The 12,580-nt window shown below is 61.1% G+C and overlaps 1 protein-coding gene and 1 long non-coding RNA gene across 9 annotated transcripts in view; one reads left to right on the plus strand and one right to left on the minus strand.

Annotated features, from left to right (window-relative positions):
• PHRF1 (PHD and ring finger domains 1) overlaps positions 1-7,966 on the minus strand; it is a 44,021-nt gene extending 36,055 nt beyond the window's left edge. For 2 of the 8 annotated variants that reach the window (XM_078341819.1, XM_035263908.3), the window contains exon 1: positions 7,677-7,966. The gene's annotated coding sequence lies outside the window, so the exon portion shown is untranslated. Of the gene's footprint in view, positions 1-261; positions 1,443-1,583; positions 1,698-7,676 lie in introns of those variants that run through there. The other 6 variants (XM_035263904.3, XM_035263901.3, XM_078341820.1 and 3 more) reach the window with 3 other exon arrangements.
• A 341-nt stretch (positions 7,967-8,307) lies between these two features.
• LOC118145575 (uncharacterized) lies at positions 8,308-9,733 on the plus strand. The gene is made up of 2 exons (XR_004730832.2): positions 8,308-8,413; positions 8,860-9,733. It is a non-coding gene; the product is annotated as an uncharacterized LOC118145575 (long non-coding RNA).
• Positions 9,734-12,580: the final 2,847 nt, after the last annotated feature.

Genomic DNA, 12,580 nt, shown 5'->3' on the forward strand with positions numbered 1-12,580 from the left:
TGGGCCTCTTACACACCTCCACCACGGCAGCGGGAAGGCCAGATTATGCAACACTGAACAACAACATCCCTTCCTGGAGTATCACACAGCAGTAACCAGAGGCTATTCTGCCAAGGAGAAAAGAATCCAGGACACCTCTGCAGGCACCCTCCAGCACAAGCACCAGGAACCGTGCAGTCAAGACACTGCGTTAATGGGAGCCCTAGCTTCCCGCCTTACAGAAGCCTCAGTTCAAACACATCTTCCCTTCACCATACCCACCTCCGCCATGTCCCAGGCCACAGGCCAGGAAGCCATTTCTGCAGAAAAGCCCACTGCCCTTCCCAGCTGCTGACCACTTGGCCAGGGCTGGCAGAGCTCTGGGTGGAGGAGCCACTGTGGCTCTCCTGCTTAGCCTCCAAATTTGGGAGATTAGAGGGGAAAGAGAAAACCGGAAAGGACGGTTCTCTCTCTTTCCAAATTCCGGGCAACCGACGCACTGGCAGTCCTGCCTGTTGCTAAGGAATGAAAAGGGCCTCTGGTGTCCGTGGTGGCTGCCACCAGGCCAGTCCCGGCACCTGCGTGCCTATCCCAGGCTCTGAAGAAGCCTGCATGCAGCCAGGTCCAACATCCCAATTCAGGCCGACTGTTTTTTTCTCTTATTCACCATTCGCTCTATCAGCGAGGAGACCCCAAAACCGTAAACTACAACGGAAGTCAGAAAGTCAGGCACGCACTAAGGTCTCCGCGAGCCTGAGATGAACACCACGCTGCAGCGCTGCTGAGGACAAATCCAGGCTTGTGGTGGCCACGGGGCTGAAGGGGGTCATCTACTGGCACTGACTTAACGTTCTTCCCCTAAGAAGGAAAACCGGGGGGTCCGGGAGAGGGGTAAAGCTTGCCAAGCCCGAGGTCAAACCTCGCCGCAGCCTCGAAGCCTGTCCAGTGACCCCTGGGCACGTGACTGCCGTTCTGCTGCTGTCGAAGCACGGAAAGCACAGAAACTCCGACGCAGGTGGAGCACAAGCCTCGTTTCGAAGAGCGCGATCGGAGTCGGGGCTGGCGCGGACCCACGGCCGCCGGCCCTGCCCCTCGCGGCTGCGCGGCGCTGCCCAGTTACTTTAGCCTTTCTGGGCTGCGCCCCGCTCATCTGTAAAACGGGGACGATGCCCACTCCCGAGAGGCTGCTGTGAACACCACGAGAGTTAAGGGACAGGAAAGCCGCCAGTCACGCAGGCCTGCGGACGTGCGGACAAGGCCCGAGGCCCACGGAGGCAGCCACGAGCCGGAGCTGGAATCACGGCAGCGGACGCACCGCTTTCTCCCAAACGCGGCAGGGCAGACTCGCAGGGGGCATGGCCGTGGGCCCCACGGGGCGAGCCCACCACGTCTCTGCAAGCCCGGGACGTCCGACCGCAGGCCACGGGCCTCCCAGTCTCCCCCGGGCCTCCCGGCGCGCGCGCGCACCCGCCCTCCCGGCCCGCGGCCAGCGCGGCGCAGGCCTCGCCCCGCGATGCAGGCCGCAGACAAAGCGCGCGGCGGCCACAAGCGGCCCGCGGCCCGGAGGAGCAGGGGCCCAGGGCCGGCGCGACCGCTGCACGTACCCGGAAACCTCCCGCCCCGCGGCCGCTCCCGGACGCTCGCCGCCGCTGCCCGACCGAGACTCGCTGCTGGGCCAGGCCGCCACCACAGCCGCCTCCGCCGCCGCCAAGCGGTCTCCGACCCGGAAGTGCATGGCGCCTCTTCCGGACCCCTCCGCCCCGCCCCTTGACCGGAACCACTGGGACCAGAGCGGGAAAGAAATGACTGAAGTGAGGAAGGTGCCGCTCCTCGCAGCCGGGGATCTCGAGGCGTTTAAACGGCCTCCCTTCCACTTTGGAAACACTGTTTAATGTTTAATGCAGGACTGCCGCCCGGGGAGACCAGTGTCCTGGGACAGCTCTACTAACCCCCGACCGTGGGCTGCTCCAGGCCGTCCCCCCGCGGCCGGGGCGGTTGGTACCGCCCGGACCTCCGCCCACCGCCCAGGGCGAATGGGCGCTACTTCCTGTACGCCAAGCTCCACCTCCACGCCCGCAGCCCCGCCCCTCTCAGCGCCCACAACCCGCCCCGCCCCCACGCCCGCTGCCGCAGCCTGCCTCACGCCTGCAGCCCCTCCCCACCGCCCGCAGCCCCGCCCTGCCCCGCAGCCGCAGCCCCGCTCCCACGCCCATCAGCTCGTAGCCCCGCCCCGCGCGCGGCGGGAGCACCTGGGGAGGGCGTCCTGCGGTCCCCTGCGGCGACCCTCGCCCTCCTCTCACCCGACCCTGCCGGAGCCCTCCGAGAGCCGGCTCTTCCCGCCCAGCCCCGCGTCCGCGTGTCCCGCAGCAGGCGCAGCGAAACGTGCGCGCTGGCGGACTAGGCGGGCTGGGCAGGACGCGGCCGTGCCGGGCAGTCCCGTGTGGATCTGGCGGCGGGTGGCCCCGGGACGCGGGACCGCGTGGGTGCAGCGCAGCCGGGAGGCTCCGGGGGTCCCGAGCAGGCACGGGCTCGCGGGATCCCCTGGCCGCTGCGGGGAGCGCTGGAGAGGCGTCCGGAGCGGCCCACGGGGTCCCCGTGCAGGGGCCCGGGTGGGTCCGCGCGGGTGTGGGATGTGCCCGCTCCGGGCAGATGCCGAAGGCGGAGCTGCCACGGTTTGCTGAGGACTTGGAGGAATGAGGCGGCGAAGCAAGAGCTTGAGAACCGACGCCGGAGAGATGGGGAAGACCGGGGAGGCCTGAGGCTGGCTGGCGTGGCTGGGGAGGTGGCGCACCGCCAAGGATGCTTCTTTCACGTCCCATCGTGGGTGCCTGTGTTTATTACAACAACTACAGCAGCCCCGGAGGAGCAGCGGCAAATGGAGGTCGGGGGCTCCAAGCTGACCACAGGCTGGCGGTCCTCCTTACCAGGCGCCTCAGCGTGTGTCTCCGCGGGTTCCCCTTTAGTTCCCCCCGGGGGAATAGGAGGTGCCAGAGATGGAGTGGGCAGAGGCTGCGTTGGATGAAGATGAAAATGTGGGGATCGCATGTGGGGGCTGGCTGGGGACCAGTGCCTGAACCCTGGGACTCCAACCTGAAGAGGTTTGGAATCTGCAAAGGAGTCCAGGAAGGATCACAGGGGTGCTAGGGGTGGGGGCTGGAGGAAAAGCCACGTGAGGGGCTTCTGGAGGCCCCGGAGGGCGTGCACACACATCATGGGGGAGCGAGCCTGGGTGCAGCAGGGTGGGTCAGCTCACCGTGGGACGGCATCGCTGGGTCCAGAGGCTGGAGTTTCAAGTGAGCAGAGTGTGTGCAGGGGCTGTGAACACCAACTTCTCTTTCAAGTGGATTTAATGCAAAGGGGAAGAGAAAGGTGGAGGTAACTGAGGAGGACGGCAAGAAAGGGGTGTTGTTTTCTGTTTCCAATGGGAGAAGTAATAGGCACTGCTGGGCGCTGAAGAAGGAGGCACTGAAGGAGGAGTGGATGGTGTGGGAGAGAGTAGGGAGGACTCTGGAGCAATGGACTCTCGGTGGGTCAGGAGGGGCTGGGTGTCAGGATGCTCACCCAGGCCAGCCACCTGAACCCACATGCTTCAGTCTCAGTTTCTCAACCTCTGTGTGCCTCCGTGTCCTTGGCCGTGAAAGAGGAAAGCTGGTGATCATACCTGTTAGGTTCATTGTGAGGGTGAGATGGGTACAGCTCAGGTGGGGTCCCGTGTGGTCTGTGGGCTGAGGGACCTCCCTCTGCCCTGCACCAGACACCTCCCCTTCTTCTGCATGTGCCGCATGCCTGCCTGCAGGCCACTAAGATAAAGGGGCACCCACAGACACAGGCTGAGGCTCCTGGGAAGGAGAACAGGCTGCCTGGGGGCTGCTGGTAATTGTCAAAGTAAACATATCACCCAGGCCAGGCACGGTGGCACACACCCTGTTATCCCAGCGTTTGGGAGGCCACGGTGGGAGGATCACTTGAGCCTAGGAGTTCCAACCTGGGCAATGGGGTGAGAAATTCCTCTCTACAAGAAATTGGAAAAAAATTAGCCTGACATGATAGTGCACACCAGTAGTCCCAGCTACTCAGGAGGCTGAGGTGGGAGGATTGCTTGAGCCCAGGGGAGGCTGAGGCTGCAGTGAACCGTGATGACACCACTGCACTGCAGCCTGGGTGACAGAGACCCTGTCTCAAAAATAATAAGCCAGACGCAGTGGCTCACACCTGTAATCCCAGCACTTTTGGAGGCCGAGGCAGGAGGATCACCTGAGGTCAGGAGTTTGAGACCAACTTGGCCAACACAGTGAAACCCTAACCAAAAATACAAAATGAGCCGGGTGTGGTGGCTGGTGCCTGCAATCCCAGCTACTTGGGAGGCTGTGGCAGGAGAATCCCTTGAACCAGGAGGCAGAGGTTACAGTGAGCCAAGATTGTGCCAGTATACTCCAGCCTGGGCGACAGAGACTGTCTCAAAAAAAAATCCAAAAATTAGCTGGGCATGGTGGCGCACCCCTGTAATTCCAGTTACTCGGAAGGCTGAGGCAGGAGAATCACTTGAACCCAGGAGGCAGAGGTTTCAGTGAGGTGAAAAAGGACCAGTGCACTCCAGTCTGTGTAACAGCAAAACTCCGTCTCCAAAAAAAAAGATGATAAAGGCCGGGTGTGGTGGCTCACACCTGTAATCCCAGCACTTTGGGAGGCCAAGGTGGGCAGATCACAAGGTCAGGAGATTGAGACCATCCTGGCCAACACGGTGAAACCCTAGCTCTACTAAAAATACCAAAAATTAGCTAGGTGTGGTGGCACGCACCTGTGGTCCCAGCTACTTGGAAGGCTGAAGCAGGAGAATCACTTGAACCAGGGAGGCAGAGGTTGCAGTGAGCCGAGATCGTGCTCCGGCCTGGGCGGCAGAGCAAGACTCCATCTCAAAGACAAAAAAAGATAATAAAATGAAATTTAAAAAATAAACGCATGCAAAACAAATAATAAGGACACGCAGAGGGTGCGGTGGCTCACACCTGTAATCCCAGCACTTTGGGAGTCTGAGGCAGGTGGGTCACAAGGTCAGGAGTTCAAGACCAGCCTGGCCAATATGGTGAAACCCGGTCTCTAGGAAAAAATACAAAAATTAGCTGGGCGTGGTGGCAAGTGCCTGCAATCCCAGCTACTCCGGAGGCTGAGGCAGGAGAATTGCTTGAACCAAGACCCAGGAGGGGGAGGTTGCAGTGAGCCGAGATTGCTCCACTGCATTCCAGCCTGGGCTACAGAGAGAGACTCTGCCTCAAAAAGAAATAAATACATAAAATTTTAAAATAAACACACATGTCCAGTGCAGTGGCTCACGCCTGTAGTAATCCCAGCACTTTGGGAGGCCGAGGTGGGTGGATCACCTGAAGCCAGGAGTTCAAGCCCAGACTGCCCAACAAGGTGAAACCCTCATCTCTAAAAAAAATAAAACGCAAACATCCACAGGGAAACATGAAGAACGTGTCCTCGGTGAGCACCCTTGGTCGGTGCACAACCCACCCAGCTATGCCAGGCAGCGCTCAGGCTCGTCAGTACCATCACCTCCCCTGCACACGGACAGGCCACCCCAGTCACCTGCTAGTGCCAGTGTGCACACGTGCATCCTGCCCACACAGCCTCACACAGACCTGCACTCAGAGGCTCTGGCTGCATTCCTGGCTGATGCTGCCATGTGCTGCTCCCGGTGTGCACGGGGGGTGGAGCTGGGCTGGGAGCTCCCTTGCTTCGGTCCAGCCCAGGCCAACTTCTCCCAGATGGCCCAGCCCGCCCCCCCCAAACACACACACCGTGGTCACTGAACCCAGTCATCGCCCATGCTGAAACCCATCCCACCCCGCGCAGCAGGGAGCCCCAGAGCCAGGTGGATGCCTGGGGGAGGCGGGGGGCAAGGGTAGCTGAAGAAGGTGGGCAGAGAACAAAGGAGTCAAAACTCCCAGAGCCGGGGGAGGGACAGGTAGTGCTGCATCTCCGTCTGGGGAGGGCCCGTCTCTGTGTCCCGGGGCTGCCATACCACACACCCACAGACTGTGGGCCTCAGACAACAGAAATGCATTCTCTCAGTCTGGAAGCCAGAGGTCTGAGACCCAGGCTGGCAGGGTCACACTCCCTGTTGAGGATCTGGGGAGGTCCTTCCTCTCTCAGCTTCGTGGGCTCCAGGCGTTCCTTGGCTGTGGCTTCTTATGGCCTCCCTCTGTCTGTGTCTTTCTTCTTCTTTTCTTTTCTCTCCATTTTTTTGTTTAACCAGAGTCTTGCTTCATTGCCCAGTTTGCAGTGTAGTGGTGCGATCTCAGCTCACTGCCAACCTCCCGGGTTCAAGTGATTCTCCTGCCTTAGCCTCTCAAGTATTTGGGCTTACAAGCGCACACCACCATGCCTGGATAATTGTTTTTTTTTTTTTTTTTAGTAGAGATGGGGTTTCACTATGTTGGCCAGGCTGGTCTCAAACTCCTGACCTCAGGTGATCCGTCCACCTCGGCCTCCCAGAGTGCTGGGAATACAGGCTTGAACCAGTGCACTCAGCCTGTGTTTCTCTCTTCTGTGTTCTATAAGGACACTGGTCATTGGAGTTAGGGCCCACCCAGATAGTCCAGGATGATCTCACTTCAAGATGCTTCCTTAACCACATCTGCAGAGACACTTTCTCCCAGTAAGGCCACGTTTGGGGGTCTGCGCATTAGGATGTGGATATGTCTTCTTTTGGGGGGACCATCCCACTCACTACAGATGGTGAGAAAAGGTGCATGTGAAATTGGCAGGGCTTGGGGCAGAAGTGGGTTCACATCAGCAGGACATGACGAACCCAGAGCCACTCTATCCTCTTGCTCCTTCCTGTCCCCAGTCCGACTGCCCTGAGAGCCTCTACTCTGCCCTGAAGCCGAGGGGCTCCTCAGGGATCCCACTGACTCCCAGAGGTTCTTTCACAACCCACATGATAGAGGTCTTGCTGACCCCTTGACCCCTGACCCCCAGTAGAACCTAGTGGCCCTTATTGCTCGGGGACCTTCCCCATTCACGGGTGGCCAGAGGTGCAAGGAGCCACTCGGCTCTATTGGGGGCCAGGGTCAAGGAGTCAGCAAGACCTTGATTATGTCTTGCGGATCACATCTGACCCACTCCAGACACTGCACCTGAATTTATGTCCCCAGCCTTCAAGTTCCCGAGGACCTGGGCTGAGTCGGAGCCTCCCTGGGGCCCCAGCACTTGGCCGCCAGGGCTGGGGTTGGGGCAGTGGGCAGGCTGCGGCCCAGGCCCGCGCAAATGCCGATGCAGGGAGGTCATGGGGCCAGGGGAGAACAAAGGGCAGGGCGGTGAGTTTAGCGCCAGGGAGCTAAGGGGAGACGGCCCCGGGCCGAAGACCGGGGTGACAGTGCCAGCGGGGGCCGGCGGCCAGATCGCCCTTGGCTGCCACTTTGGGGCCCCACCCAGAGTCCCACACTTCCACGTCCGAAGCTAACCGCGCGCGTCCTAACGAAGGTCAAACCGTCAAGGCTCCTTTGATTTTACACCTTTTCAGCGCACAGACAAGCTACTTTCGCCTCGTCCCGGCAACAGACCCGCACAGGGCGGCGGGGACCCCGAGCCCCGTGCAGCACCCCGGCGAGGCTCACGAGGCTTCCGTGGAGACAGAGCGCGCAAGAGGGCCCACAGTCCCCAGGGCCACCCCGGGGCGTCGCCAGGCAAACCAGATAGAGCCAGAGCCTCCTCTTCGCCAGCCGGCCGGACCCGGCAGTCGTTTGGGGACCCCAGGCCGCCCAGCGGTGGCGCGTGCGTCCCGAGGACGCCGTGTCCCGGCCCACGAGGCCCTTCCCGGGTCACGACCCGGGCTACGTGCGCCGGGCGCCCAGCAGGTTCGGGGGGGCGGCCCGCGGCACGCGGGTGCGGGGTACGGAGGCGGCCGGGTCGTACCACCGTGCCGCGGGGAGAGGAGAAGCTCCCGGCCCGCCCTGCCGCCCCACGCCCAGCCCGGAAGCCCGGCGAGCCCGGGCCGTACCACCGCGCGGCGGGAGGAGGACCACCTCGGGCCGTACCATCCGCCCAGCTTGGGGACGCGCCCCGGCCCCGCCGCGCCCTCGTGGCCGGCGCCCCGCAGGCCCCGCCCGGCAGGTGCCGCCCCTCCCCGGGCCGACGTGCAGAAAAGAACGCGCCGGCCTCGCCCGCTAAGGGCCGCGCGGCGGTGGGCGGGGCGTCGTGAACCCCCCTCGTGCCCACTGGCTGCCTTGCGGCAGGGCGGGCCCAGCTCGGCCGGCCATTGGCTGTAGGGCCAGATCATTTGCATACGGGGCGGGGCGTGGGCGGTGGGGACCCGGCCTGGGCGGGGCGGGCCGGGGGCGCGAAGGTGCCTGGGGCCGCGGCCGAAGTTGGGCCGAGAGCTGGCGGCCGCCCCTCGACGGGGTCGCAGGTGACACGCGAGGAATCCCAGGTTGGCGGGCGGGACGCACCTCCGAAGCCGCCCTCCCGCGGGGATTGCGGGGGTCGGGCTGGGCAGGGGCGGCGGGGCTCGGACACCCCAGTTGGAGGGGACGGGGATGGGGGGTCGATTCCTCCGCCCGCCCACCCGGCCGTCCCTCCAGACGCAGGGCAGCCCCTGCCCACCGCACACTGCGCTGCTCCAGACCCACTGTGCGTGTGACAGCGGCTGATCTGTGCCTGGGCAGCGCGACCCTCCTGGCCCCGTGACCCGGGTCTGGCGGGCAGGCGAGCGGCCACACGGACACTGTGGGGAGGGGGTGCCCCCATGGACAGGGTGTGCCTGTCTGCCTAGCAGGGCGGCGGGTCCGGGGTAGCGGAGTCATTCGGGGGCTTGCTGGGGCCGAGGCTGGGCCAGGTACCCCCTTGGAGGGAACTTTCTTTTCCTTGTGTGTCCAGGGTGCCGATCTGCGGAGTTCCTGTAGCCAAGTCGAAGGTGGCCCTGGGCAGGCACGGGTGTTATGGTGCTGTCTTCAGCCAACAGAGCCATTCTCTGGGGACTTCATACGGGAAGAGAGTGACGGATTTGGCGCTTCTGTGTTTCTGCTGCCTCAGTGAGGCCACTGCGGGAGTCGGTGCGGTGGACCCATGTCGGGGCCCAGAGTGCGTCTCCAGTGCCTGTCAGTGCGGTGGACCCATGTCCGGGCCCGGACGTGCCTCTCCAGCTGCCTGTCTGCTGGGCTTGCCTCCTCAAGACCACTGTGAAAATCAGGGCCAGGGTGTATCCTGAGCCTACAGGCCCTGTCCCCTCCCCCTATGTCTGCAGGGGTTGAGGGCTGCACCCAGCTCGCTGGAGAAGGAGAGGCAGATTTAGTGGACGCCTTTGGAAGCACCCTGTCCTGATGGGGCTGCCTGTCACCACTGTGGACTGAGGCTTGGCAGAATCTGCAGGTGGAGAAGGCTGTATGTGGCCTTGGGGTGGATGGAACCTGCAGAGCTGACTTCCTGCCCAATAGGGACTTTCTGTGAGGCACCCTCAGCGAACCGGGGTCCTCAGCCAGCTCTACAGAGCACTTCTGTGTTGGGGTCAGGTGGAAGTCTGGGCCAGTAGGGCCCCAGCAGTCACTCAATTAGGCCTGGCTCTGCTTCTGCCCTTATTACACCAGGTGGGATGCCACCCTGCGTCACCTGGGGGTTGGCTTGGCTTGGGCCTGCCCTGCGGTGGAACTGGATATTTTCAGGGAGCCCAGCCTTTCCACACGCTAGCACAGTGCACAATATAGTTTTCAAAGTGCAGTTTAAAACTCAAAAGTAAACTTTTCAGTCACTCAAAGGTTTGCTTACTGATCTGAAACACTCTGGCAACTTTTCGGACCATGGGAGTCTGTTCACCTGAAACAGCTGTGAGAGGCCCAGCTCAGTGGCTCACCCCCAGCATCCCAACACTTTGGGAGGATGAGGCGTGTGGATCACTTGAGATCAGCAGTTCGAGACCAGGCTGGGCAACATGACGAAACCCCATCTCTACTAAAATCACAAAAATTAGCCGGGCGTGGTGGTGTGCGCCTGTGGTCCCAGCTACTCGGAAGGCTGAGGCAGGAGAATTGTTTGAACCTGGGAGGTGGAGGTTGCAGTGAGATGAGATTGTGCCACTGCACTCCAGCCTGGGTGATGACAGAGACTCTGTCTCAGAAAAATGAAAAATGAAACAGCCAGTGAGAAGGAGGTCTCCACACCATCCCCACCCCGGCAGAACCCAGCGGGTGCCGGGACACCCTCTTGGTGGGAAGAGGGCTGGTTAGCTTCATCAGAGCTAGCAGACCAGGCACAGGCACCCAGGCAGTGGCTTCAGAAGAACAGGTGTTCCTTGAAAACAGACACAGCAACAGCACAGCGTGTGCTCTGCCAGCCCCATGCCTGTTTCCTATTGAGGGGCTGGGGCGGGTGGGGCAGAGCTCATGACCCCAGGAGGACATGGGGGTGGGCCCTGGATGGCACCTGGCACTGGCCCCGGCTCGCCTGTGTGCTTCTGGAAGATGACCCCCCATGATGGGTCAGAGGGCTGCTCACAGGTACAACTGCCCTTTGGAGTGTGGGTGGGGGCTGTGGATGGAGGAGTCGGCCCTCGGGCCCCAGGCCAGCTGCCCAGGCAGAACTCACTTGGCCTCCGCATTCCAGGCTCCGCACCATGTGACCCTGGGCTTTGCCCTGTCTGGGGCCACGGGTTAGGTAGGTCCAGGCCCCTGAGGACCTCCCAGGGATGGGCAGCTATGAGCCAGGCAGCAGGCTGAGGCCAGAGTGCAGACAGGAGCGAGGTCAGGTGGGGGTTCCAGCTTGCTGACACCTCTGCTGCCTGGCCTCACTGCATTTGGTTCCCTGCCTCAGGCAGGAAATAGCTAAGTCCCCTCTACGCAGCAGGGAGCTGGTGGCCCTGGCCTTTGGGGGCCCCTGTGGATGGCTTCCTTGCTCAAGTTCAGGACTTCCACGTTCCGTTCCTCTGCTCCAGTGCCAGGGGGTGGTATGCACCAACACACCCAGCTAATTTTTGTATTTTTTAGTAGAGATGGGGGTTTCATTATATTGGCCAGGCTGGTCTCGAACTCTTGACCTCGTGATTCACCTGCCTCGGCCTCCCAAAGTGCTGGGATTACAGGCAGGAGCCACTGTGCCTGGCCACGATTTTTTTTTTTTATGGCCCATCAGCTATTGTTAGTGTATTCTATGTGTGGCCCAAAACAATTCTTCCAATGTGGTCTAGGGAAGCCAAAGGACTGGATACCCCTGATCCCTCCAATACCAGCCATGGTTCTACCCAGTTGTAGGGGTCCCCCACATTCTGCTTACCACAAAAAACCTCTTCTTAGACCCCAACCATGGTCCTTGGAGCTAGGAGTGTATGGTTCACCCTGAGGACCCATGAGAAGCAACAGGCAGCTTAAGGGCCCAGGCAGGGGCTGGGATGGAATGCGGACGCTGCCCCAGTTTTTTTTTTTTTTGGAGACAGTCTCACTCTGTCACCCAGGCTGGAGTGCAGTGGCTCAATCTTGGCTCACTGCAATCTCCATCTTCCAGGTTCAAGTGATTCTCCTGCCTCAGCTTCCCGAGTAGCTGGGACTTACAGGTGCGCATGACCATGCCTGGCTAAATTCTTGTATTTTTAGTAGAGGTGGGTTTTCTTTCTTTCTTTTTTTTTTTTTGAGACGTTTTTTCACTCTTGTTACAGGCTGGAGTGCAATGGCGCGATCTCGGCTCACCGCAACCTCCGCCTCCTGGGTTCAGGCAATTCTCCTGCCTCAGCCTCCCAAATAGCTGGGATTACAGACACGTACCACCATGCCCAGCTAATTTTTTGTATTTTTAGTAGAGACAGGGTTTCACCATGTTGACCAGGATGGTCTCGATCTCTTGACCTCATGATCCACCCGCCTCGGCCTCCCAAAGTGCTGGGATTACAGGCTCGAGTCACCACGCCCGGCCCGAGATGGGTTTTCATCGTGTTGGCCAGACTGGTCTCCAACTTTGACCTCCGGTGATCTGCCTGCCTCGGCCTCCCAAAGTGTTGGGATAATAGGCATGAGCCACCATGCTGGGCCTTGTATTTTTTGTAGAGACCGTTTCACCATGTTGGCCAGGCTGGTCTTGAACTCCTGACCTCAAGCAATCCATCCGTCTCAGCCTCCTAAAGTGCTAGGCGTACAGGTGTGAGCCACAGCACCTGGCCTCTGCCCCAGTTTCAAAGCTGCAGGCTCATAGCAGATATTTCACATCCACCTAGGGAGGAGGGGACAGCCCCTACTCACTGGTACCCATGCCTTCCCTGGGGTGGTGAAGCTGCCTGGGCCTGGCTGACCTAGGAATCTGGGACCCGCCCCCACAAGTTCTCAGTAAACCTGACAGGCGGGTCTAGCTCATCCCAGAGTCCTCAGTTCCTGCTGCTGGTGGGGCACAGGTCACACAACAAGGAGTCAGGTGGGAGAGGGTTCAGACAATCCTGGAATAGTCAGGCCAGGCTCAGCCAGCAGGCCCGCCAGGCTGGGGCCCTCAACAGGAGAGCCCCCAAGGGTAGGCAGGGCCAAGCAGATGGAATGCGGAGCCCAGGAAGCTCCAGGGCTGGGCCCTACTGAGCACTGGTCCCTGAGGGACCCCATTCAAAGATGCTCTAGCTGTGGCCAGCCCCAGA

Source organism: Callithrix jacchus, chromosome 10 (genome assembly GCF_049354715.1).
Source record: "Callithrix jacchus isolate 240 chromosome 10, calJac240_pri, whole genome shotgun sequence".
NCBI lineage: Eukaryota > Metazoa > Chordata > Mammalia > Primates > Cebidae > Callithrix > Callithrix jacchus.